Source organism: Syngnathoides biaculeatus, chromosome 2, assembly GCF_019802595.1.
Source record: "Syngnathoides biaculeatus isolate LvHL_M chromosome 2, ASM1980259v1, whole genome shotgun sequence".
NCBI lineage: Eukaryota > Metazoa > Chordata > Actinopteri > Syngnathiformes > Syngnathidae > Syngnathoides > Syngnathoides biaculeatus.
This window is the reverse complement of record NC_084641.1, coordinates 33,992,764-34,018,833: the sequence shown is the minus strand read 5'-3', so window position 1 is coordinate 34,018,833 and position 26,070 is coordinate 33,992,764. Positions and strand designations below refer to the sequence as shown.

At 40.8% G+C, this 26,070-nt stretch overlaps 1 protein-coding gene across 11 annotated transcripts in view; it reads left to right on the top strand.

Moving 5' to 3' along the window:
• The window catches only part of LOC133491093 (beta-1,3-galactosyltransferase 1-like), a 117,270-nt gene that overhangs the window by 69,988 nt on the left and 21,212 nt on the right, over window positions 1-26,070 (top strand). For 6 of the 11 annotated variants that reach the window (XM_061802065.1, XM_061802026.1, XM_061802042.1 and 3 more), the window contains exons 2-3: window positions 6,161-6,311; window positions 21,056-21,160. The gene's annotated coding sequence lies outside the window, so the exon portion shown is untranslated. Of the gene's footprint in view, window positions 1-6,160; window positions 6,312-8,287; window positions 8,459-21,055; window positions 21,161-26,070 lie in introns of those variants that run through there. The other 5 variants (XM_061802071.1, XM_061802003.1, XM_061802049.1 and 2 more) reach the window with 2 other exon arrangements.

Below are 26,070 nucleotides of genomic sequence, written 5' to 3'. Positions count from 1 at the left end.
AGAAGGTTTATGGATGTGGTGAGGGAAGACATGAGGGCAGTTGGGGTTAGAGAGGAAGATGCAGAAGACAGGCTAAGATGGCAAAAGATGACACGCTGTGGCGACCCCTAACGGGACAAGCCAAAGGAAAAGAAGAAGATTCTCAGCTAAAACACCGATGTTTAATAAAGCAAAGGATTTATCCTCTTTTAAAGCATATCCATTTCAATCTGAATAATTGTGAGTTTAAAAAAAAAAAGCAATGTCCCCCCCCCCCTTTTTTTTTTGCAGCTTCCGTTTCACAGTGAAGAGCTAGCTTACAGAAAAAGTACTGTTTGGTCAGTCATTTAGAATTGGTTTGGGTTTGCAGCATCAGACAGTGGGCAACAAACAGTCTCCTGCAAAGTTTATAGATTGTTGAAACCAAAGTGTGTTACACAGAAGTGAAAACTCACACAGAGAAACAGCATTTATTAGAATTATTTCACAGTTTTGTGTACGATAAAAAAGGAGCCTGGTGGAAGTCGGTCGTGCCGAACATTGTCAATGACATGACGCCTGTTCATACATTACAAAAGAAGTCATTTATCCATACACTGGTCCACTCAAGTGCTGGTGGCGCCACATCCAATCTGGACTACGGTATATTTTGGCTTTTGTACAGTGAAGAAAATAAGTATTTCAACGCCCTGCTATATTGAAAGTTCTCCCACTTAGAAATCATGGTGGGGTCTGAAATTTTCATCGTAAGTGCATGTCTACTGTGAGAGAGATAATCTAAAAAGAAAAATCCAGAAATCACAATGTATGATTTTGTAACGAGTTATTTGTGTGATACAGCTGCAAATAAGTATTTGAACACCTGTCTATCAGCTAGAATTCTGACCCTCAAAGACCTACAATCAGTAAGACTCAAACTTGTAACATGGCCAAGACCAAAGAGCTGTCCAAAGACACCAGAGACAAAATTGTACAACTCCACACGGCTGGAAAGGGCTACGGAGAAATTGCCACTTGACTGTACACTAAGACGTCATGGTTTGAAATCATGCATGGCACGGAAGGTTCCCTTGATTAAACCAGCACATGTCAAGGCCCGTCTTAAGTTTGCCAATGACCATTTGGATGATACAGAGGAGTCATGGGAGAAAGTTTTGTGGTCAGGTGAGACCAAAATGGAGCTTTTTGGTCATAATTCCACTCACCGTGTTTGGAGGAAGACGAATGATGAGTTCCATCCCAAGAACACCATCCCTACTGTGAAGCATGGGGGTTGTAGCATCATGCTTTGGGGGTGTTTTTCTGCACAGGACAACTGCAATGTATTAAGAAGAGGATGAACGCGGCCATGTATTGCGAGATTTTGAGGAACAACCTCTTTCCCTCAGTCAGAGCATTGAAGATGGGTCGTGGCTGGGTCTTTCAACATGACAACGACCCGAAGCACACAGCCAGGAAAACCAAGGAGTGGCTCCGTGAGAAGCATATCAAGGTTCTGGCGTGGCCCAGCCAGTCTCCAGACCTAAACCCAATAGAAAATCTTTGGAGGGAGCTGAAACTCCGTGTTTCTCAGCGACAGGCCAGAAACCTGTCTGATCTAGAGAAGATCTGTGTGGAGGAGTGGGACAAAATCCCTCCTGCAGTGTGTGCAAACCTGGTGAGCAACTACATGAAACGTTTGACCTCTGTAATTGCAAACAAAGGCTACTGTACCAAATATTAACATTGGTTTTCTCAGGTATTCAAATACGTATTTGCAGCTGTATCACACAAATAAATCATTCAAAAAATTATGCATTGTGATTTCTGGATTTTTCTTTTCTCTCTCACAGTGGACATGCACATATGATGAAAATTTCAGACCCCTCCATGATTTTTAAGTGGGAGAACTTTCAATATATCAGTGTTCAAATACTTATTTTCTTCACTGTACTTCTTTCAGCAAGTCTTATTCCTTTCACAGGGTATTGATGGCACTCTTATTTTGTAGTCATCCCAACAGAAGTAAATGTTGGAATGACTTCCAAATAAGAGTGTAGATGAGAGGAATTGTAACATATGCACTATGTGTGAAGCCGAATATTTACTTAAAGCCTAATGTCATGTAGTAAAGCATATTTTCCTTGTTAAAAAATTGTTTATTAAAACAATGGAAACTAGCTAGTATGTATACTGCACCTGATCTGTATTGTACTCAAAGTACTGTACTTTGGTTACATTTTTAGCAGCAGAGGTTAATTCTGTTTGGAAGCAGCACATTTTATTCGTGTTGTGTTCAGTGACAGTTTTGTTGTTACATATTAATCCCAAAGGAATTCTTTCTTGTCAATTTGTTGATGTGAAAGTGTCAAACATTTTATGGATTAAGGATTGTGGTTAAAGGGCACCTTCTGCAAGTTTTGAAAAATCTCATCATCATTTGCTTTTTCTTTTTAATGAAGGGAGAAAAATGTGTGGTGGGTGGTGGGGGATTTTGGATTTTATTTTAGCCCGGTCCTACTCAGTAACGTAGTCCAACTGAATCAGTTCCTATCACATTCTTTGAAATGTAGTTTATATTTTTGAAACATTATTTGAGTTAAATATGGTGAGCTTCGTGCTATATCCAGATTCCTTCTTCAGTGTCAACTTTGTAAACATTACACTTTCTAGCATAGTTTTTGCAGCTCCTGTTGCTCGAGGTTGTTTTGTGTTGGGTTATTAATAGTGGATGTTGCTCTAGGCTGGTTTGTCTTTCTGTTTCCATTTACAGACACTTTCAGAAGTAGTGCACCCACCGCCATGATCTCTTTTGAATTGCCTCGTTGCCGTCTCAGACAAAAAGGGAAGAGTCAAAAACGTGTGCTCATATTAAATGTTTATTTGGGGCTATTTAGGGCGCCTTTGTCAGTTGGAAATCCAACCTAGTTTATTTCATTTTAAAAAGTCCTTCAGTTGGCCTCCATCCTGTTTTAAGTTGCTGCTTCTTCCATCACGTCCCCTCCTTGATTGATTACCATATTTGTAAGTGACATCACGCACTGTACTAAAGGACGTCTGTCCTAGTACATTTGTGGTCATTTACGACCTCGCATTTATTTTGTGTATTCATTATTCTACATGTTGGGTTTTGATCGAGTCGCTGTGTCTTTTTCCAGTCTTGTTCTGTGGATACATGGAAAGGAAACAACATTGGGTTGTGACGCTGCATGTGGTCACATGCAAGAAAGGACTGGCTGACATTTTAATGCACTGTGAAAGAATGAGTTAAAATACAAAGCTAGCAGGGAACATTCTATTTTATACAAAACAACCCAGCCCTGCTTTAAAATCCCAAATTTGTAACATTTTTGAGTCCTGTGTGAACATAAAGGCGATATCGGACTCAAGACAACATTTTACAACTTCATCCATCCAGCCATCTATCCATCCATTTTCTTCACCGCTTATCCTCACAAGGATTGCGGGGAGTGCTGGAACCTATCCCAGCTGTCAACGGGCAGGACACGGTGTACACCCTCAACTGGTTACCAGCCAATCGCAGGGCACATAGAGACAAACAGTCGCACTCACAATCACACAATTTAGAGTGTTCAAATTATGTTGCATGTTTTTGGGATGTGGGAGGAAACCAGAGTGCCCGGATGAAACCCACACAGACATGGGGAGAACATGCAAACTCCACACAGGCGGGTCTGGGATTGAACCCGGAACTTCAGAACTGTGAGGCCAACGCTTTACCAGCTGCTCCACCGTGCCGCCTCATTTTCCATCTTTCACACTAAAAATGCAAGGTAGTTTATTTACAAATTTATAGGGAAAATATATTCTATTTTATTTGTATAGGGCTTTATCAAGAGTCTCAAAGGGCTGAACAGTAAAATACCAAAATCTCAAAAACTTAAAAAAAGCATCCAACAAAATAACATGTTTAACAGCATCATCAAAATAGAACAATAAAATATGTTAATGTTCATACCATGGAATGTTCTGTAATTCATTTTAATTACGACCATTGACGGCTGTTGAATTCAAATGTCCATGCAAACATAGAGGATTGCAATGAAGAAGTTTTAACATTGGAGATTGTAATGTTCATCCATCCATTTTTCTTTTAACACAGCTGAAGTTATTAGTAGGTTTAAAGATACGTTTTCTCTTTATTTTTCTCATGCTGTTGCACCGCCCTGAATTCTTCTTCCCCTCAGGGGAGGCAGGCCTCACACTTTGAAAACCACTGGCCTATAGAAATAATTGTCTACCACACAAACACATTTTTACCATACGCTTTTGTATATAATGTACAATACTTGGACACACTTAATCGTGAAAGTACTTGCAATTCTCTCCGAAATGGTTGGCTAATTTCTCAGACTTGCCAAAACCAGTCTGATAAGGCATAGAAGGAAATGAACTGACTAGAAAGGTCCTCATACAGCACAGCAACTAACAGTATGCAAATGCAGCATCCAGAAGGGTTGCCTGTCTCTCGTACCTTCCTCAATCATTTTATTTGAAATTTTATTTTTTAAATTTCTCACAAGGATACACAAGTGCAAAATGCTAACACAAATGTCACATATCACGCAATGTCATGTCACTATATTACATGGATTGTGTGTATGATTAAATTTAGCCCCCCCAAAAAAAGGAGATTTGTTTCTTGCTGTTGCGTGCTTTTTTTCTGACTTACTGGGATGAGGTAATTGAACAGTACATGCTAGAGGTCAAGCCATTTGAGCTATTTGCATAGATAGTGCATAGTAATTCATCAAGGACATTTCAAAGGGTGCTTTATCATGTCCAGTGGCCAAATCCGTTTTCTCTCTGAACACATTCTGTTGTGAACTAATACATCTTCTCCACGTGTCATTACGTTATTGAATCTAGCAGTCGTTCAGAATAAAGTGCAAACAATGCGCTTAAACTGCCAAGCTCCATTTTCCTGTGAATTGTGAGTGATGAGCGGCCAACAGCATCGACGTATTGGCCTCACTTCATCCAATGGCCATGATTCATTTTGGGGTGTTGGGAAGTCTGCACACATTCAAGAAGAAACAACTATTTCCTCATGGAAATTGTTGGCCGTTAGTCGTTTTTTGTCAGATGAATCACAGCTGCATTTAAATGGGCCATAAAGAGCAGAAACCTTGGCAAGTGGCCTCAGTGGGACATTTTTTGTTGTGCAGTGGGAGGTGAAGAGCTGATGAGTGGCGAACGTGCATGTAGGCAGGTTGCAGCCCACGTTTTGACACTATGAAATAGAATGAATTTAAGTGTCTTATTGGAAAAAATAATACATTTGAAAATCAAGAAATTTAGCGCCACATGTTGTATGTAATTGTATAAATACTTGAAAATGAAGCTGCTTGTTCTAAATGGTGATCAACAGGAGGCTGATTAAAACTAAATTGGTACTTCAGTCCTTTTTTAGAGCCTTTTGTTGAGTAAGTGCTGGTTGATTTATAGCGTAAATCAGGCCATTTAAGAGCTCTGTCGAATGAGAAGGTGATAAATTTAAGCACAGAAGGATTTGTCTCTGGTGACACCTGAATCAGTGCTGTCTTACTCCAAGTATTTGTCTGCCACATTCCGGCTGCTAATCTCCAGTCACGTTGTGATCACACAGGAATCAATAGGTAGCAAATTCAAGTGAGGGTTTTGTCGAACAGGGTTGATATAGGCTCATATTCCTCTTGCATGAAACCAATTTTGGTGTTAGCGTCAGCAAAACTGCCACCCATCACTGTTCACCCATTGAAGTAATGTATTTTATACACGTCAATAACCGCAGTGTCATTCACTTTTGGAAGTCCAACAAGATAAGAATCCTGTATTCTGCGTTGAATGCAAATTGTCCTGCTGCTGCCCCTTTTGCAGCTGTGGTTCACAATATGGCACTGGGCAGGTGTTGAGGTAGTAGTATGCTCTTGGGGAGGGCGCACCAACCTGTACTGTTGGGTACTGATATATACAAAGGGTTACCAGCATGATATAAATTTGTAAAATAAGAAATATGCCCAATACTATATTGGGATAAATCATATCGTCATTGAGCCCACTAGCTAGCCTTATGAATACTATGATTTTTGGTCACAATACCAACCTTTGAACTACCTGATTTTCCAGACTATAAGGGCTCCGTCACACCATGACGTTCTGGTCAACGTCCTCTGAACATTTCAATCGTTCTATTTTTCAGCGTTCTCAAACGCGGATGACACATGTGCGACGGTCCGACAAAGAGACAAAAGAAGCAGAGAAAGGATTTGAGGATCCTGGACCGGGCTGTTGAGGATAGTCTGGTGGAGTTTTTCCGCGAAAACGAACTGCTGCTTTCTGGATCTTCCATAGTAGGTGCTCTCTACTATAGCTTAATATTAAATGGACCTTGCTTTTACAAAGCATCGGTTTATATACCCATATGCATGGAAGTGGGGGAAACGCTCAAATGACGCTCGATGGACACCAAACGACATTCGTTTCACTTTGGTTACACTCTGCATGCGCTAGGGGATTGTTCAGTGGGCGTTGACAGGTTGCCAGTGAGTCATTCACTGCAAAGCAAACGATTAAGTAACAACCAAGTAAATCTAGAGTTACGACTGACTAACGATAGGCAAATGCGTGCAACGCTCGGCGAACCTTAGTAAAACATTCCACGGATGTTCTTAAACGTTCTGCAGCGTTTAAAATTAAACGTTGATGAACGCTGGTCTCTGTGAGAACTTTTGTGCATGTTCAAAACCTTTTTTCCGGACCGGCGTTCTCCGCCGATTCCCAACGATCATTGACGTTCACTGGCGTGGAAACAACGCTACTCTGGGGCTATCCCGGCGACCATGGGTGACTACCAACGTTTCCTCAAACGCTATAGGACGCTGGCCAGAACGTCATGGTGTGACGGGGCCATAAGCTGCTATCTTTTTCCTGTGCTCTCAACCCTACGTCCTATGTAACGATGCGGCTAGAATATAGTTCTTTTCTTTCTTCGCTAGCGGCTATCAGTTTAAACATAACTTGTTTGAACATAATGCTAAAAAAAACATGGCGTACCCATATAATGCATTCAGGTTTGGGAATGCACAGATGCCTCCAGTGCGCATAGAGGTGATGACTTTACCTCCATGGTAAACTTCCAGGGCACGTAGAAGAGCGCGAAGCTATCTTGAGCGTTTCAAAGTAGATTGAGCTAGTTTTTGGTGCACTCAAAGGAAAACACAGCAAGAGACGCATGATCACAAAATATGTTTTTTTATTTAATTCATTTAACATCTTTCATAAAAACTGTCCGCATAAAAAGGTCATCCTTCCTGAGTGCATCTTAAAAGCGTGGAGTGTGAAAGAATCAACCACCACCAACGGATTTTGAACAGGAGGACGGAGAATAAAAACAATGACTTTTCTGTTTTTCACACATAAAGACTTTTTAATATCTAATTTCACAACTTATGTATACATCTGCGGTGTTTTGTCTGGTGGAAGAAAACAAAAACCTCTACAGAGGGTGGGTGCAGCTTCCTACTCATTGTGCTGTGTACTCCGGAATATACAGTATACTTTTAATTTGTTGCTTTTTTTATATTGTCATTACCCAATTTACATAGATGCAAGTGGGCTTTAAAAAGGATTAACAACAAACAATATGTTATTATACTGTTAAGTGGTGCATTTTTTTTTACAGTAGCAGCATACAAAATAAACACATCTGATTGGTGAGCTACAATATTATTAAAACAGGCCAACAAGGTACTCAAGGTCCCTGAGAGCTACCTGGTGCCTGCGGGACCCATAATGGTGATCCCTACTTATAAACTTTACTACTCAACAATAACATTTACGACATTGACTAGTCGCAATGTGGCCTTAGCTGAAGCGAGTGTAGCACTCTTTGCACAACTCCTTTACTCTGAAGCTCTGCTTGCATGACTACATTTGTATGATCCGTTTTCTAAGTTTGTTGTGCAACACAAAGTATACAATTGAGTAAAAGTCAGCATTAAAAAAAATTAATTAAAAATAGTGGAATTACAAAATATTAGACCCCTGACCAGAAAGACCAAGCTAAATCATTTCAAACTTCCTCCACCACTGTTACCGGTAACCTGTAAAAGTGTATGGAAATAATAAAAAAAAACTTTTTTTTTTTTTTAACCTTTCCCAGATGCCACCTTAAACTAAACTGCGATAATGAGGTTGATCAAGTTTACACAACAGTGGAAACGTAAAATTGTGCCCGTCTTTCATTCAAGGGTGGCCACGCCCACCACACGGCACCCCTCAGATCTGCTCCTGCCGCTACGCTGTGTGGCACTGATCTTCCTTTCAACTTGTTTCACGTCGGGGATCCAACATGGAAGAGTGTATTTCTTACCGCTGCATGAAGCACAGTGGCAAAAAGGATAACTTTACAGTTCACTCCGAGGAAACATTTTCATTACATTTATTTTTCACAAAGGAGATCGGCCTTGGTTGTTGTGGTTTGTGGTCCCACTCAAAGGTAGAGAAATCGCCCCGGTGCACTAACATTTGACATTACTAAGCTCCGTCATTCATCATTATTGATCAAAAGTAAAGACTGGTATCGTGAGAATAGAAAAAAAATGTTTAAAAAAATCTTACTTATTTATTAGAAAATGGACATATGTAGCTTTGGTATAAATAAAAAATCATGACATTGACTAATAGCTGAGAAGGAAATTTTTGAGCTGAAGTTTCCTTTGTACTTGTAGAACGTCTCCACTTTCATTTTATTATCCTTTTGAGACTTTTTCATGGCAACTTTAATCACACTAATGGAGAGGCACAGTTGAAGACACTATTAATTGATTGCTATTCTTTAAATTTGATGGACCAAGACATTGCTGATGGCTTTTCATTGTATAAAAATGCTGATTTTCATCTCAGAGAACACTTTTTCTCCCTTGTATTCTATGCATATAACTTAAAAGCTGACATCTTTAAGGAATGTAACGTAATGTAAATATATTTCCTTCTCAGTCCAAACACTCAGCCCAGCCCTGTTCTTCACTGCAAATTTGTGGAAAAAGAGTCAGCTAACTTTCCACCCTGACCCATCTGCCATTTTCAATCAATGAAAGCATATACATGTGAGAATAATTTGGTTTCACAATCGAATGATCTGTGTGTGTTAAACCAATTGCTAAAATGTCAAACACAGACTAAGGTCTCAACATGCATTTTAAGTGCGGTTTCAATCGATTTGATGTAATACGTCAGATTTTTCAAGTGTATAAAAAGGCATTGACCATCTTATAGCTTGCAATTTTTCACCACAACTTGAGCATGTTGACCTCGACCACAACTGTGGATACAATTGCCTTAAACAGCCATTTGAGTGTATTGTTGCTGGCTGAATGGGTTTTCATACTGTCCTAGTAGATAGACACAAAGCACATTTTAAAGGGTTTTTCATGCAGCTTTCTCTGGTGCCGTTGCCATGACATTGGCAAAACTCGTTTTGAATGCATAAAAAAAGAAGAATTAAAACCTGGTTTAGAGAGTTGATTTTCCACTTGTCATTTATCATGATCACATCTACAAATGAGACCAAAATGAGAATCCTCTTCTATTTAAAATGCTTTCCTGTTCTGATGTCAACTAGTACAGCTCAAAGAGGAAATCCCTCAAAATGAATCGTGTCACACAGCTTTGGCACTGTTATTATGCACAACTAAACTAAATTTAAGAAAAAAAACACGCATACTGAATGAAAAATAATGGATGAAAGCGCCAAAAGTCCGTTGCAGATTTGCTGGTTATGCAAGATAGAGAAGACCAGAGCGCAGCCGCTGGTAAACAATGACTGATGTTTATTGTGTGCCATGTGTTCAGCGATGTTTAGACATCTTGTTAATTTGATCCAATGTTTTCTTTGTTTCTCTTTCATTCTAATGTGCTTTAATGCATGCAGTTTGCTTTCTGTGGTCTGAATCAGTTGATGGATTTGTGAACATTGTCTACACCCCACCACCCCTGCTCATCCCACCTTTAAAACTCATTTTACTAGCGTAACCAAAATAAGCATCAAAAGATACAAGACGACAATTTTTTTTTCACTGCCTGAAAGAATGTAAATTGAAAGAAGGTTCACCGTACGGACTTGTGAGTGATGGAAATAATGAAGCACAAATAAACAAAAGTGAGCAAAATTGTCATTTGTTAATAAGTTGAATAATTATCTGGACAATCTAAAAGGCTATTAGGCACCAGGAAATAGCCATGTGCACTTTGAATGCATGACCACACCACATTATCCTCTTTGGGTTCATGAAAACAAAACATGTTTCTGTCGTACATCGACACGAAGTAATGCACCAATTATTGCTATACCACAATTAACGTGTGAATGCTTCATCACAGAATACCCCAGTAAAGACTTTGGACTAACTTCTAGTTGCTTTTAATTGCTTGCACACAGACGTGCATTACTCTGTGTTCCTTGTGACAACAGTACCTGCTAATTACAGGTCTTTTTGAAACCTTCCACCGGTTGTCCTTGGCTCTTGCACAGGTCTTCTGATTCGTATTCTTTGCGCTCCTTTGCCATAAATCTTGCGAGGACAACCTAATGGAAGCAAATCCATAGTTATATGATTGACTTTCCACTTACTGTAGAAATAATGGCCACAAACGTGCTCGCTGGAACATTGCAAAGATTAGATATGTGCTTGTAACCAATTGTGTCATTATGTTTTGCAACATTTAGTCTGTGGTGGTCTTGAGACAGCTCTCTGCTTTTATTCATCATGAGTTGTGTTTTGACTCACAACTTGGCAATGAGACCTTTTTGTACCCCATCAATTATGAGTTTACAAGAGGCTGGATTATTGTTTGCTTATCAGCTTTCCATGCCTCTTTTGCACATCTCTTTCATGTTTTCCCTGTGATGTATCACACACAACTTCATTTCTGATATTATTTGATATTCTTTATTTGTACTATATGTATGGATGACTTGGCTTGTTCCCAACATCTGATGAAAATTTCACGTCAATAGCAACTTTGGAAATACATTTAGTGAGAAAAATGGTGACGTGTTAAATATTCATTTCAGCCGCTGTGTATAATCTGTAGATGCTATTTCCCCATTAGTATTGTCAGGGGCAGCAACAATTGCAGTAGGCACACTCGCACATTCATCAAAAGAATGTTCCCTTGGTTGTCTTTCCGCTTAGCGAAACAGTGGGTGAACAGTACACATATGCCTAATGTAAGTTGTTTATGGGGCCTGCCCAATATGAAATTAAAATTTCGCAAAGTCTGCACCCTGATCTCAAATAGTATTATATAACCTTTCCTTTCATGTTGAAATTTTGCTTAGTTTTTTGTGCTCATGTTTTGTCTTGAGCTGCTTGTCTCGCACTCTTGTCTCTCCTTCGCTTGAGTTTGTGCTGTGCTGCATATCTGTAACCTCCTTCCCCCTTACTCATAGTGTGGAAATGGACGCTGCCAAACGTCGACCAATAACACACAGTGACTTGTGAAAGTATTCGGCCCCCTTGAACATTTCAAACTTTTGCCACATTTCAGGCTTCAAACATAAAGATATAAAATTTCAATTTTTTTGTCAAGAATCAACATGTCAATATCAATGATCCAAAACATAAAGCCAAATCTACAATGGAATGGTTCATAAATAAACGTATCCAGGTGTTAGAATGGCCAAGTCAAAGTCCAGACCTGAATCCAATCGAGAATCTGTAGGCAAAGCTGAAGACTGCTGTTCACAAACGCTCTCCATCCAACCTCACTGAGCTCCAGTTGTTTTGCAAGGAAGAATGGGCAAGAATTTCAGTCTCTCGGTGTGCAAAACTGACAGAGACTTACCCCAACCGACATGCAGCTTTAATTGCAGCAACATGTGGCACTACCAAGTATCAATGCAAGGGGGCCAAATAATATTGCACGCCCCACTTTTCAAGTTTTTATTTATTAAAAAAGTATAAAATCTCCAATAAATTTCGTTCCACTTCACAATTGTGTGTCCCACTTGTTTTTGATTCTTTACAAAAAAAATAATTTTATATCTTTATGTTTGAAGCCTGAAATGTGGCGAAAGGTTGAAAATTTAAGCGGACTGAATACTTTCACAAGGCACTGTATATACGGGTTTGGCAGAAGAAAAAAAAGAGAAATTGGCTCCCCCAATAAGGAGCCACCTCTCATTGTTCCTCTATACAGCTGGCTCTATGAACTGGATCATTCACTACAGATACCGTGACTTGAAGAGCAATATATGCAGCTGTCTTGTTGTTAGCTGTGTCCTTATTAATAGTTGTCGTACTGGAAATAAGTATATAACACTCAGGGCTTCTCTTTTTGTCTCGTTTGAAGGTTTTATAATGACCATATCATCTATGCTAATATTTGCTTGCCCATTTATAGTATTTCACACTGATCGAACAGAATTGAAGCAAGCACATTTGCTCTCATATTTGGAGAGTTGTTTATCTATCGTACACACAGCCACACCTAAAAATACTGGTAAAAACATCATTTGTTTTACTGTGGAACTCACATCATCATCATCATGCTTGAACCTTAATATTAACTTTTGACTCCAAAGGTTTTTTTTTTTTTTTGTATTCAGGTGGTTCTCCTGTATTTTAGAATACTCTGTGAATACTCATGCTTTCCTATACCAATTATTTGAATGTTGGCACTGTTTGCATTGAAATGCTCTTTTCATAAAATCTACAGCATTTGAATGGAGTTTTTCCAAGAAGAGCTTTTATTAATGTGAGCCAAAAACATTTGGTGGTCCAACACAGATTCAGCAAGAGATTGATCCATTGGGCCGCTCCCAAGGCAGTAATAACCACCCCTCACTAACACATACTATACTTGGTGCTCTGACTGTTGATGTCTTTCTGATGAGCAACAGCGTCCGCACTGACATCGTAGCGACTTAAACATTTGCACCAACATTTTTCAAAGTTAGCAGAAGGAAATTTCTACCACTGGCATAATCTACCATTGCACAGAAAGACTAGAATACTTTCTTGTGCCCAAGCATGCAAGGGTCCATCTGCAATTGGATATTGTTTCTCTGTCCCTTGGTTCCCTTTAGGAACTCCTTATCATTGCAAGCAGCATAACTTTCAGACAGCCTCCTCCCTTTCTCTCCCCAACGATCACACCCTCAGCATAATAAGTGTCTGTAGCAGTCACACCATGGCACTCTGTGGCTGCCTCTGTCATCAGCAATGTAACCCGCACCCTTGAGTCAGAGCAAGACGAATTTACTTTATCAGCTTGCTTCCACACTGCCTTTCTCTTATATAATGCTCCCGTTTGCCGTTTTGTTTGTACGTGACCCCTTGCCCTCAGATGAAGGGCATTATGAAAAGATTATACACTTCAGGTCAGAACCCGCTGTCATCACTCGCCATTTCTCCAGAAAAATGCTTTATGGGTGAAATCAGACATGAAAAGAGTGTTCATCAGAGTGTTCTACTGTCAGATCACTTGAGACCAGCTCCACGTCTTCAAACGAAATGTCAATGGTCCCGCTGGCCATGGAGAGTTCGTCTTTGAAGGGACACCTGAAAATGTGCAGTGCAGTGGGGGCTCTCCTTGCGAGGGTGGCTGTAATTGAAGTGGAAATGACAAAAGGGACTCTGGAGTCCAGGCTACCAGGCAGGACTGAGGATCCACAGAGAGCAGGCAGTGGTTCTCTCCTGGGGTAGTGATGTGGGAAGGGCTGAATTTCCTCACCTTGATCTGCAATTAGATTGATACCCCAACATGAGTGAACTTCAAACCACACATTTTGATGATTTCTTCCAGAGAAATTGGAATGCAAAGTGCTTTGTTTGGCAAGTAAAATTGTCTCCCTTTAGGTTTTGAATACATTAATTAAAATTTGAATTTATGAATGACTAATGGCAACATAATCATGCTATTTTATGCAATGCTTAATGCTTAAAAAAATCAAAATACATTCTTTTCTAATCACATATGAACATGAATTTGGCACTTCCAAGAAATTCTCATGCGTTTCTCCGAGAGAAATGTGTGGTGTCACTGTCAGTCATGAATTACTCTAGTTCTTGAGTATTACAGGAGAAAACCTGGAGATAGAACACAAAATTGCCCGCAGCAGCCACCATTAGTAAAACATTTTTACTTTGTACATTAAACTTACTCATTTACATAATTTTGACTATTCTAGGATTTAGGCCTAATGCAAATCCCCAAGATGAAGTATAAGGTAATACAGTTCAGAGATTTCATTGGTGAGAGCCAGTGAATTATTAAAGGCAGTGTATTTCAGGATGTGTGACTGTGTTCGTGTGATCTGTGTGATACAATCGCACTACACAGTCAATTTAAGGAGTCAACCAGCATCTGATTTGCCTTTTTAAGTTCCAACCCAAGCTTGCTTACAACTCCTGAAGTTTGCAGATGACACCTCAGTCATCGCGCTCATCAAAGACGGCGATGAGTCTGCATATCAATGGGAAGTGGAGGGGCTGGAGCTTTGGTGTATCTGACACAACCTGGAGCTGAATGCACTAAAGACTGAGTGTGCACTTCAAGAGGCAAACATCACCACAGGTGCTACTCACGCCGTCCAACTATCTTGCATCAACCATCGAGACCTTTAAATTCCTGGGAAATACAGTTTTATGGGACCTGAAGTGAGAGACAAACATCAACTCCATCCTACAAAAAAAAAAAATGCCCAGCAGAGGATCTACTTCCTGAGGTTCCTAAGGAACCATGGCATGCCACGAGAGTTGTTGAGAGAGTTCTACACTGCGGTCATCGAATCAGTATTGTGTACCTCCAGTACAGTTTGGTTTGGGCTGCCAGAAAAATGGACAAACTCCAACTGCAATGAATAATCAAACTACTGAAGGGATTGTCAGCTCCACCTGGATTGAAGACGTGCACGCTATCCAAACTAAGACAAGAGCAGGAAAATCCTCTCGGACCCGCCACATCCTGATCACCAGGTCTTCCAGCTCCTTCCCTCAGGTAGGCGAAACCAAGCAATGCAAACCAAATCTAGCAGGCATTCCAACATCGTTTTCACTCTTGCATTTAACTTCTTAAACAGCTACCTTACAAGTTAATGTTAACATGCTGCCAGTTTTTGGTCATGAGATTCTTGTCCCATTCTCTTGTGCCAATTATTATTATGTATTATAGATAATTCATGCACTCACTCTAGTAGTCTCACCATGCGCATCATTTCCACATCTGTTGTTGACCAAAACAGTCTTCTCATACCTGAGTAGCATCTGCACCACTTGTACAATTGACTGAGGAGTATCTGCAATATTTGCACAACTGACATTGTCCCAGATTATCGCACAACTCGTCATTTTAAACTGTATACATTCCTTGAAGTATTGACACCTTTTGCTCAATGGTCATTGGACTGAACTATTCCTCTGTTAAGACAGTTGGATGGCATGAGGAGCAACTGTGGTGTAGTTTGCCTCCTGAAGTGCACACTCAGTCTTTAGTGCATTCAACTCCAGGTTGTGTCAGCCACAACAAAGCTCCACCCTCTCCACTTCCCATCGATATCCTCTATTATTATTCCTCTATTAGGCATTCTAATTGAAAAGAAGAAGAAGAGGCGGTACAGTGCATCAGGTGGAAAGTGTTGGGCTGACTGTTCTAAGATCCCGGGTTTGATCCCAGACCTGCCTATGTGGGGTTTGCATGTTCTCCTGTGCCTGCATAGGTTTTCTCCGGGCACTCCAGTTTCCTCCCCCATCCATCCCCTGCAATTGGCTGGCAACCAGTTCAGGGTGTACGCTGCCTCCTGGCTGTTAACAGCTGGGATAGGCTGCATCTCTCCCCACGACCCTTCTGAGGATAAGCGGATGAAGAAGAAGAAGATGAAGGCATTCTAATTGCTGTAAAGGTTAAAGGACTGCATTCTTTGCCTGTTAAAAAAAAGTGCTTTGATATCCTGATGTCTCAAAAGTACTCTGCCAATCGACTGGTTGTCATACTCAACACGTATGTCGTATTAGGGCAACTTCAACTACTGGACACAAATTCCTTGTGTGTTGTTGATATGGTTGGCTAATAAATGATGATTCTAAATTAATGATGATGAAATTCTACAATACATGAGAAGTTCCAACTACACGCAGCCTTACCTCAACACATGGCTTGGGTTCTGGTACCAATCTGGTACCAAGCATGCTAATTACATCAACTGTGACTACATTTGAGTTCCCCCTGATGGATGAAAGGATAGAGTCATACTGTCTTTGGATGTGGGAATGGGTACTCACTAATGTTTGTACCTGACCAAGAACTCAGAGGACCCACACTTTCTGGAGTCCTTGAAATGAGTCCTGGGACTTAAATACTCACGTAGGCAATGGCAGTGAGACCAGGAAAAGGTCTACACAGCTTAGGTGGTCACTCAGGAAAAAACTCTGGTTTGAGAAAAGTTCAGTGAGGCCATATAGCGCGACTTCCAGACAGCTTCTAAAACATTGTGGTCCAACAACTAGTGTCTAGGAAGCAACGCATCATCACTGTATATATTGGAAATAAATCACTGCTGACCTCAACTGAGGACTTTTTGAATCAGTGTGCCAATCTGGCCATGCAACAGTGAACCAGCTCTACACCCTCACCAATGTCCTGGAGGGTCTATTGAACTTCATCCACCCAGTCTACATGTATTTTGTGGGCTTGGAGAAGGCATTCGACCATGTCCTTCAGGGGAATGCTGTGGATGGTGCCCTGAAAGTTTGGTACATATTGGCGGCAGTAAGTCAGGTTTGTTTCCTTTGAGGGTTCGCCTCTGCCAAGGCTGCCCTTTCTTAATGATTATCTTAATTACCTTTATGGATATTGGACAATATGGACTGTGATTTCAATGGGGGTCTGGTTTGGTGACTCCAATATTGTGTCTCTGTTTATAGCAGATGATGTGGTTGTTGGCATCAACAAGCCAAGAGGTTCAACCATCTCTGCAGTGGTTCACAGCCAAGTGTGACGTGGGATGAGAATCAGCAATTGCAAAAGTGAGAGCATGGTACTCAGTTGGTAAAGGGTGAAGTGCCCTCTCCGGGTGGTGAACGAGATCATGCCCCAAGTGGCCCATATCGTGCACCATCTTGGGGGTTGTTCATGAGTGATGGAAGAATGAGAAAAGAGGTAAGCAGGCGGATTGGTGCAGCGTATCAGTTTGTTGTAGTGAAGTAGCTGAGTCGAAATTCAAAATTCTCAATTCATTGGTCGACTTAGAGAGGAGCTAGATGCAGTGCTTTGGACGTCTTGCTAGAACACCTCCTGAACATCTCCCTAGTGAGGGTTTCCAGGGACATCCCACTGAGAAAATGCTCAAGGCATGACCCATGACATGCTGGAGAGATGATAGTTGTTCTGGGACCGCCTCGGAATTCCCCCAGAATACTTAGACTAGTGGACTGTGGAGAATGAAGCTTGGGCTTTCCTGTTTCAGCTGTTTCTCCCACAACCCAACACAATATAAGTGGGAAAAAAATGGATAAATGAATATATGGATAGATGGGTGGATGGAATATTATTATTAGTAGTAGTAATAACAGGTAGTAATAACAGGATTAGTTTTATCGTTGTTATTTGGCAACTAACATCTCTGTTGACACAGTCTGCTGACTATTTACAAGATCAGTAAAGATTGTTAAAATTATATGTATTGTAATTCAAAGGTGCATTTTTATCCAATACATACATACTGTATAGTAACACACCTTTTTTCTGTCAGAGATACAAGTGTCAACATTGTTCTGTGATGCAGATGCAAGCAATAATGGAAAATTTAAAATATTAACATTATTCTGTTTTGTAGGGAATTACTTTCTCGTAAAATGCATTCATCACCAACATCACAGCATTGGCTGCACTCGGTAGTTCACTGATCCATTATCGAGCGATTGTCCTATTGTTTTATTGTCCGACAAGGGTGAAGTGCAGTGGATGTCACCTAACATGGGGCTGGTGGTGGAAGTAGTTACCAGTCATACACAGTCCACAAGCAGCTATGGGCAATTCAATTAGTTTAATACTAATGATTTAGGAATATAACTGGAAGCCAGAGTACTGTTAGAAAACACAGGAAAACCTTGGGAGAACATTCAATTGGTCAACCTTTTCATTGTTGGGCTGATCCTTAAGCACTTGAAGTCTGGAGTTGGACGTTGAGTAAAGATGCAAAGGTTTTATAGATAGTCCCTCTTCCATGAGTGTGCCATCCAACACAAACAGTAAATCTTAATAATCACCTCATGGTGTTACGACCCATCGGTACGGAGGGAGGACCCAAATGCAGGACTCCGGAGATGCAAAGCTTGTTCGGGTTTATTATTCATTCCAAGGTCGGGGATCAGGCAGACAGTCAAGTGGGGCAGCGGTAATCAGGATGTCGGGCGTAGAGAGCAGGTCCGCGGGCAGGCAGAGTCGGTACACGGAAGATCGATCAGAGAAGGCAGGAGTTTCAAAGACGTCACGCTTACGGGGTCGGTCGGAGGACAGGCGGAGGTCGGTACACCAGGGTTGACGATCAAGAATACTCGAGCGCAGGAATGGGGCATGAGTTACGGCGATCTGGCAAAGACCAGTCATCCCCTGGGTCCTATTAATACAGGGGTTAATCAACGAGGACGAGGCGCAGGTGTGCGCCTTCTAATCAGCGCCGGTGTGCTGGGACCCGCCCAGCCAGGGCTGGATCGGCAGGACCATGACAAATGGTAAAGAATTTAATTGGGTTTGATTGAGCTGGCCAATGATATGTTAGCCTGGTTTGGCTCAAAAACCAGTCACACCTTAAAGAAATCCTGATGAAAGAGACCGCTCACTGAGTAGTGGTTCATCCAGGATGTACCTCACTTCTCGCCCTAAATTAGAATAAGCAATCAATGAATGGATGAATACCTGCAGACATATTGAAACTATTCTCAGCTGGATGTTGATACTTGTATATGGTTAGAACAAGTACATATTTAATATTAGAAGATTACAGATTATAGTGCCCTACATGACCACTTGATCCCTTTTGTGAAGATAATTTAGTCATTAATACATTTTCTACAAGAGTTTTGTCCATTTTCCCTTTCAAATTGCAGATGCTGGATTGTCGATTATGGAGGGTTACGGTCTATAGAACAAGACATTTCAGTCTTTCAAGTCTTAGAAAATAAATGCATGCATGATGAAGTCTCAAGATGGACAGTTTTTTTTTTGTCTGCTGTGCAACTTGTCCCTCCAAAATAACCATTTTGAAATTTTAAATTTGCAAGCATCATTTGGTCAAGATTAAAACATAAAATATTAAGTTGTCTTTTAGTGATTTTGTGATTGCTTCTGTGCTACAAAAAGTGCAAGTGTCATTGACTTAGTGCAGTGGTACCTATATTTATGAAATTAATCCATTCTGAAAGTAATTTCATAACCCAAATTTTTCGGAAGTAAAATTTTACATCTAAAAAGTGTAATCCGCTCTACGTTTCACAGTTTAGACTCCTGAACCAGTGGTCTTTATGACTCAATAACTGTGATATAGCGAACAGCTAACAATCAAATCAGGTTGACTTTTAGCTGGTGAATGTCACATTAAAAGCTAAATATGAAGCCTTTTACCCACTTGTAGAAAACGGGGGTCACCTGTGAAACAAGGCAAAACTGTTCTAGTTTGACCTGAAAGTTCCTTATGTAAAAAAACCCAAGTTAGGCATGAACTGGCATTGGGAACATTTTTGTCTTATATTTAAAAAATGTATATATACCACAGAGAGTAGCTGACAAGTACAAAGAATGGCATAAGCTTCACACAACACAGCTTAGAGCTGCTGAATTAGCTATAGATAATTAATCATTTAGAACTGATACATCAGTGGCATAGGCAAGTTCTTCAGTAGCAAATTTTACCACATTGGTTGGCACAAGTTTTTTGCTTTACTTAAATATAGTGTCATAAAAAAGGTTGAATGGAACATAAACACATTTACACTTATGATAAAACTGTATAAAAACCTCATATCATGATTAATGTGACAAATATGGTTTTTAGCATGATCACAATATTAAAATATAGATTGCATGTTATCATGTTTCTTTTTTACTACGTCAGAGTAAGGTGTAGTCACCTCTTGGTAATATGATCAGAACTGGGTTCTGGTTGCAATTTATCTCCAGAGAGCTGTCTTCCTATGAAATTCCAAAAGCATGCTTGTGGATATATTGAAAATTCTAAAAGTATGATACCTTTTCTGGAGTCTTTGGAGGGGGTACTAAGGACTCCCTTCTTCTGTTGAGGGAACATCAGTGCTTGCATGAACAAATTTTTGTGATAACACAGTTTGGCAAAATTCACAACAATAATATACAGTATATTTTTTCCCCCACATTTTGACAATTTAAGGTAAAATCACTACATACATTCCCTTTAAACACTGGCCTGGGAATTTAGGAGATGGTATAAATATCTCCCCATTGTAATTAAGAGAGAGACAAGATAGCTTTTAGAGGGTGATTCAGAGACTCAGAAGGTGAGTTCAAAAGTGCAGTCATCACTCCAGCTGAAGTGGAAAGTTTCCTCTTCTGCTCCAAAGTGTTGACATTCCTCTTATGAGTAAGCAGGCCATGGTGACATCTACGGTGGGAATAAGGGGCCGCCTGCCTACCCACTAAACAAAACAACTGTTTGCTCCACCAAAAACATTTAACACTCGCCCCAGGGTGGGCTCCCGAGACCCCGTGACAGCAGAAAGAATGTCTGATGGTTGAGCTTTGTTTCTTTGCAAACCTTAAAAAAACGATCACTTTTGTTCTGAATGCATCAACCAATGATTTGTCATTTTTTTGTGCTGTTTTTTTTTTACTTCAAATTGACATCCCTTTTTACGCAAGATAATTTTCTTGTATTATAAAATAATTATATATAAAGTTGTAGGTTAATTTCAAAACTTGACAGATTGAGTGATGTGGTTTTTTTTCTTTGACTCATTTGCGGCAACGATTTTTGTTATTTTTCTTCTGTGACTGATTGATCTGCTAGAAAATAAAAATCCTGTCTTCTCTTTCTCCTTTTTTCAATGCGTCTTTCTGACAGACGCGGAGATTCAGGTGGTCGTAGTGTGTATTACCGTCAACAGCAAGCAGCGCAGCACCCATGACGCCTTTTGCATATTCCCTTTGATGTCACCAATATGTCAAGGTGAGTCCACGCCCCAAGGCACCCACATGTTCAGACATCCTGAGTTGCTAATGAGCCAGATACACTTTGGTGGACGACAAAGATGTGTTTTTACTTTTGTTTTTCCTAGTGTGTTCTTTTTGGAGCAAATCCCGATGCAGTTTAAGTCATACAAATCTTAATTTCCTTATGTTTTGCTCTCATATTATCTGACTGTAGTGTTGCCGACTTTTAAGACAAGAATGCCCTGTAACAGAAGTCTTCAACATAAAGCCTAGTTCCTGAGCATTGTATTGTCAGGCAGCCTTTGGAATACAGTTGCATTAATCGCCAACTGAAAAAAGATACCAAAAAAAAAATGCAACTACTGTTTATGCTCTTCCAATATTGATTTGATTTTTATTATCTTGGAGATACAGAAAAGTGATGAGCTCAGGTGATAGGTGAAAGATAATGTACTTTTCTTTATTCTTTGTTTTGGTTCGACAAAGCTTGGCATTTCAGAGATGCCGAGAAACACAGCTCCCAGCGACCATTTGAGAATTGTGATACTCCATGCATCAAGCAGCATCGTTTACAGTATGTAGCTTGTTGTACCATCAAGTAAACCACCAACTCACTTTTAACCTGTGAAGAACATTAGAAATAATTAGATCCTGTACATGGAGTAAAAGAGTGTAATGAATCATGTTTCTAACCCGTATTGCTGTTCGTCTGTTGGAATTGATTCCTTTCTCAGATCTGTGGCGTCTGTGTCTGTATTTGTGTGTGCTTTGCATTACAAAGCCACATTGGGAGTCATTACTATGCAGCGGGCTACTGGCAAACTATTAGGGTCCCCTGCAGCAGGCAGCAGGGCAACTCTTCTTCTGCTGATATTTAATAATAGAGCAAAAAGAGTCTCTCCATCAAAAATAAATTATAGCAAAAAAAAAAAGCCAGGTGTTTTTTTCTTTTTCCTTTGCATTTGAACTTGAAGAAATTCTAGGAATTTATTTTGTCACCTTCACTTAACTTCTTAAAGATCAGAATGCTTGCTGTGCACGGTATGCATCATAAAAGGAGCATACATGCCAGTAGGTGGCCAAAACCCTTGCATTTCCCATATCAGGGCAAGACTCTAGGGTGAAGTGGATAAAAGATGAGAACAATGCTTTGTAGACACCCGAAATGCATTCAAAACGCCACTTGGTGCTTGTGAGCGAGCATACTTTTCAAATGGAAAAAGGAAATTTCAATTTTATCGTCATTGACAATTTACTGTAATACAGTCACACAGTGTAATGGTCAACTCAAAAACTGATTAGACGCTTATCGTGTGTGCACATAATTATACAGCATGATGGAGCGTATTCCAGGTATCTTCAGGGAGGAGGCATGGAACACCTTGAACTGGTTGCCAGCCAATTGCTGGGCACAGACAACAATCGCACTCACAATCACAACTCGGGACAATTTGGAGTCTCCATTGAATGTTGCATATTTTTGGGATTTGGGACTAAACCGGAGTACCCAGAGAAAACCCACGCAGGTACGGGGAAAACATGCAAACTCCACATAGGTGGGGCCGAGATTTGAATTCTGGTCCTCAGAACTTTGAGGCCAAAGCTCTAGAAAGAAGAAATGAGGATGTCAGAGCCAGCTTACTTCCAATTTAATGCAGTGACATTGAGACTAATTACAGTTTGTATAAACCCAATTCCGATGTAGTTGGGATGCTGTGTTAAATAAACAGAAATTAAAATAGAATACAGTGATTTGCAAATCATGTTCAACCTACGTATGTTGAATACACAACACTTCTTCTTTTCCTTTCGGCTTGTCTCGTTAGGGGTTGCCACAGCGTGTCATCTTTTTCCATCTAAGCCTATCTCGTGTATCTTCCTCTCTAACACCTCATGTACTCCCTCACAACATCAATCAACCTTTTCTTTGGTCTTCCTCTTGCTCTTTTGGTTGGCAGCTCCATCACCTTTTCTTTTAACAACATTCAATAAATGTTTGGGAACTGAGGGGAAAAAATGATTTGAGATGCTTTGTCAGTAGATTTTTTTCCCCATTCTTGCTTGATCTACAGCTTCAGCTGTTCAACAGTTCAGAGTCTCCATTGTTTGTATTTTACACTTCATAATGCTCCACACATTTTCAGTGGGAAAAAGATTTGGACTGCAGGCAGTCCAGTCTACTCTTTTACGACGAAGTCATACTTTCACATGTGCACGATGTCGTTTGGCATTGTCTTGCTGAAATAAGCACAGGCATCTGTGAAAAAGACGTTGCTTGGATGGCAGCATGTTTCTCCAACACCTGTATGTACATTTCAGCATTAATGGTGCTGTCTCAGATGTGTAAGTTACCCACGCCATTGGCACTACCAGAGCCAATACAGTCACAAATGCTGTCTTTGGAACTTTCTGTCCATAACAGTCTGGATGATTCTTTTCCTCTTTGGCCTGGAGGACACGGCATCCACAAAAACAACTTGAAATGTGGACTCAACACAACACTTTTATACTTTGAATCAGTTCATCGTAGATGACCTTGACCCCATAGAAGCCACCGGTGTTTCTGGGTGTTGTTGATAAATGGGTGTTGCTTCACATTGTAGAGTTTTAAGTTGCACTTATGGATGTAGCACCAAACTATATTTACCGACAGTGGTTTCAAGTGTTCCAGAGCCCATGTGGTGATATCCTAAACACATTTATGTCAGTTTTTAAAGCAGTGGAGATTGAGGGATCGAAGGTCAAGGGTATTCAATATTGGTTTTCGGCCTTGCCGCTTACATGTTGTGATTTCTCCAGATTCTTGAAAGCTTGTGATGATATTATGGACCAGAGATGATGAAATCCCTAAATTTGTTGGATGTTGAGGAACATTGTCCTTAAAGGTCAAGTGTAATCCCTATAAACATTCTAAAAAGGATATTGTCATGAAAAATACATATAACCTTATTCACTTCAATGTCTATACGAAAAAATAAACATGAGCAGAGAACGTGTCATCCATGCGCAAAGTTGCTGTCATTCGGCGACATCCAAGTGGTCGCCATATTGGCTGCATCCCCTGTGTGTGACATTCGCCATTGAAAACACGCTGTGGCCCCTACTGTAGGACACGCTCCTTCAGACACGGAAACTCTTTTTGAAGAAAACATCTCACAACTGAGTGAAGTGTCCGGGGGAATATTACCCTATTGTTTCGAGCCATATTCAGATGATATGGGATCACGGCCAAACAGACTCCCCTGTCCGATCCACTTCTGTGGCAGGGATGAGCCATCGCAGCCCGGTGCCACGACAAGCCACCCCGGCCGACAAGGCTCGGCCGTGTCGACAAGGCTGAGCTGGCTGCTGACCTTGTCGGCCGGGGTGGCTCATTTTCACTCATTTTGTTTGTTTTGTTTGTAAAAAGTAGTTTTGTGGAAAACAATGCATCACACTGGAGATTTTTTTTTAACTGAAGGAGAGGGACACATTTCTTTCTCAAAATAGTAGCCAATGATTGAATGAATTGTATTTTCTTCACTTCCTCTCTGGCAGAGAGCCATTAATCTGATCAAATCTAATTGTCCATTTGGAGCACTCCATCTTGATGGGTGTTGCTAATTGGTCCCACATTAACAACCACAATTACTACTGCAGCTACAAGATAATGTGCTTTACTGCATTGTCTCTTTTGTCCACCCCGAAAAAGTATTCATTGTTTCCTAATGTTTATTTCAACCATGAATCTGTGCGTGCTCATATCCCAAATCAAGCGTCTAGCTCAGAGTATACGTGTTATATGTGTTGGTGTCTATGTGGGTAGTTGTTCATAAATAACATTATTGACGGACCCAAAGAAGGAACGACCACAAGAGCATCTTGCATATTGCCACTTTGTTCTAACCTGAAGTGGAATCAAGCGCTTAGTGGGAGTGAGCCACTCACCTGTGCTCAGTACACTTTTGTCTTTCATTGGCAGAGCCTCTTTTTGTATGTGCAGTTTACGGTTAAACACACTAATGCATATATACTAAGACACACTTACACACATGTACACACACACACACACACACATTAGCAGCGTGTATGGCAACGTGAAGGAAGTCAGCAAGATATGACGGTGCCAGGTTAAAGACAATGAGGTGCTAAATTTGAATTGGTTCACTTGAATTTGATGGCAAGCTTGCTTGTATCACTTATGGTTTGTATTCCTTTACACGTTCTCTTTTTCATGTCCTGTTGTTTGGTCCCTTTGATAAACTCTCTAATCCCTCGCATGAGTGACACAGGGTTTGTTCACAATACACAATTTCACTATTCAGTCTCTGACAAAAAGTATTCTTGACCTCATCCCTCAATTTGACTGCCTGGACGACATTGGAAACTCAAATGATGAATGTTGCGTTGTTGCATGACTGACGTGCGACCCGCTTATGAAGGATTTTCTTAAACCAAAAGTGTGAAATTCTGGATGACTCTAGGGTTGTTTTGTTGATCCATATTAATTTTTACCGTTTAGTATTAATTGTCTGTCTAGTGGCCGTCCAGGGCACCCAAACCAAGGAGCTCGGCTAAGCAGTTTAGTAGAACAGGTAGGTACGGCAAGTACCAGCGTCCCTACGGGGCAACTCAGGTGGACGTCTGCGAGGAGGGTCACAGTGGCAAAGCAGGAACCTAACAGGAGAAGGTGATAGCTGCGGACGAAGCACCGCCGAGGCAGGAGCGAGAGGCGGCTGGGGGTTGGGCTCCGCTGGGATGTGAGCAAGGGGCGGCTCGGGGCCCAGCTCTGCCGAGACATGAACCAGACGTGGCTGGGGGTCCAGCTCCGCCGAGACATGAGCAAGAGGCGGCCTGGGGTCGGGCTTCGTAGAAACATGAGCAAGAATAGGCTGGGGGTTGGGTTCCGCTGAGACATGAACAAGAGGTGGCTGGGTGTCCGACTCT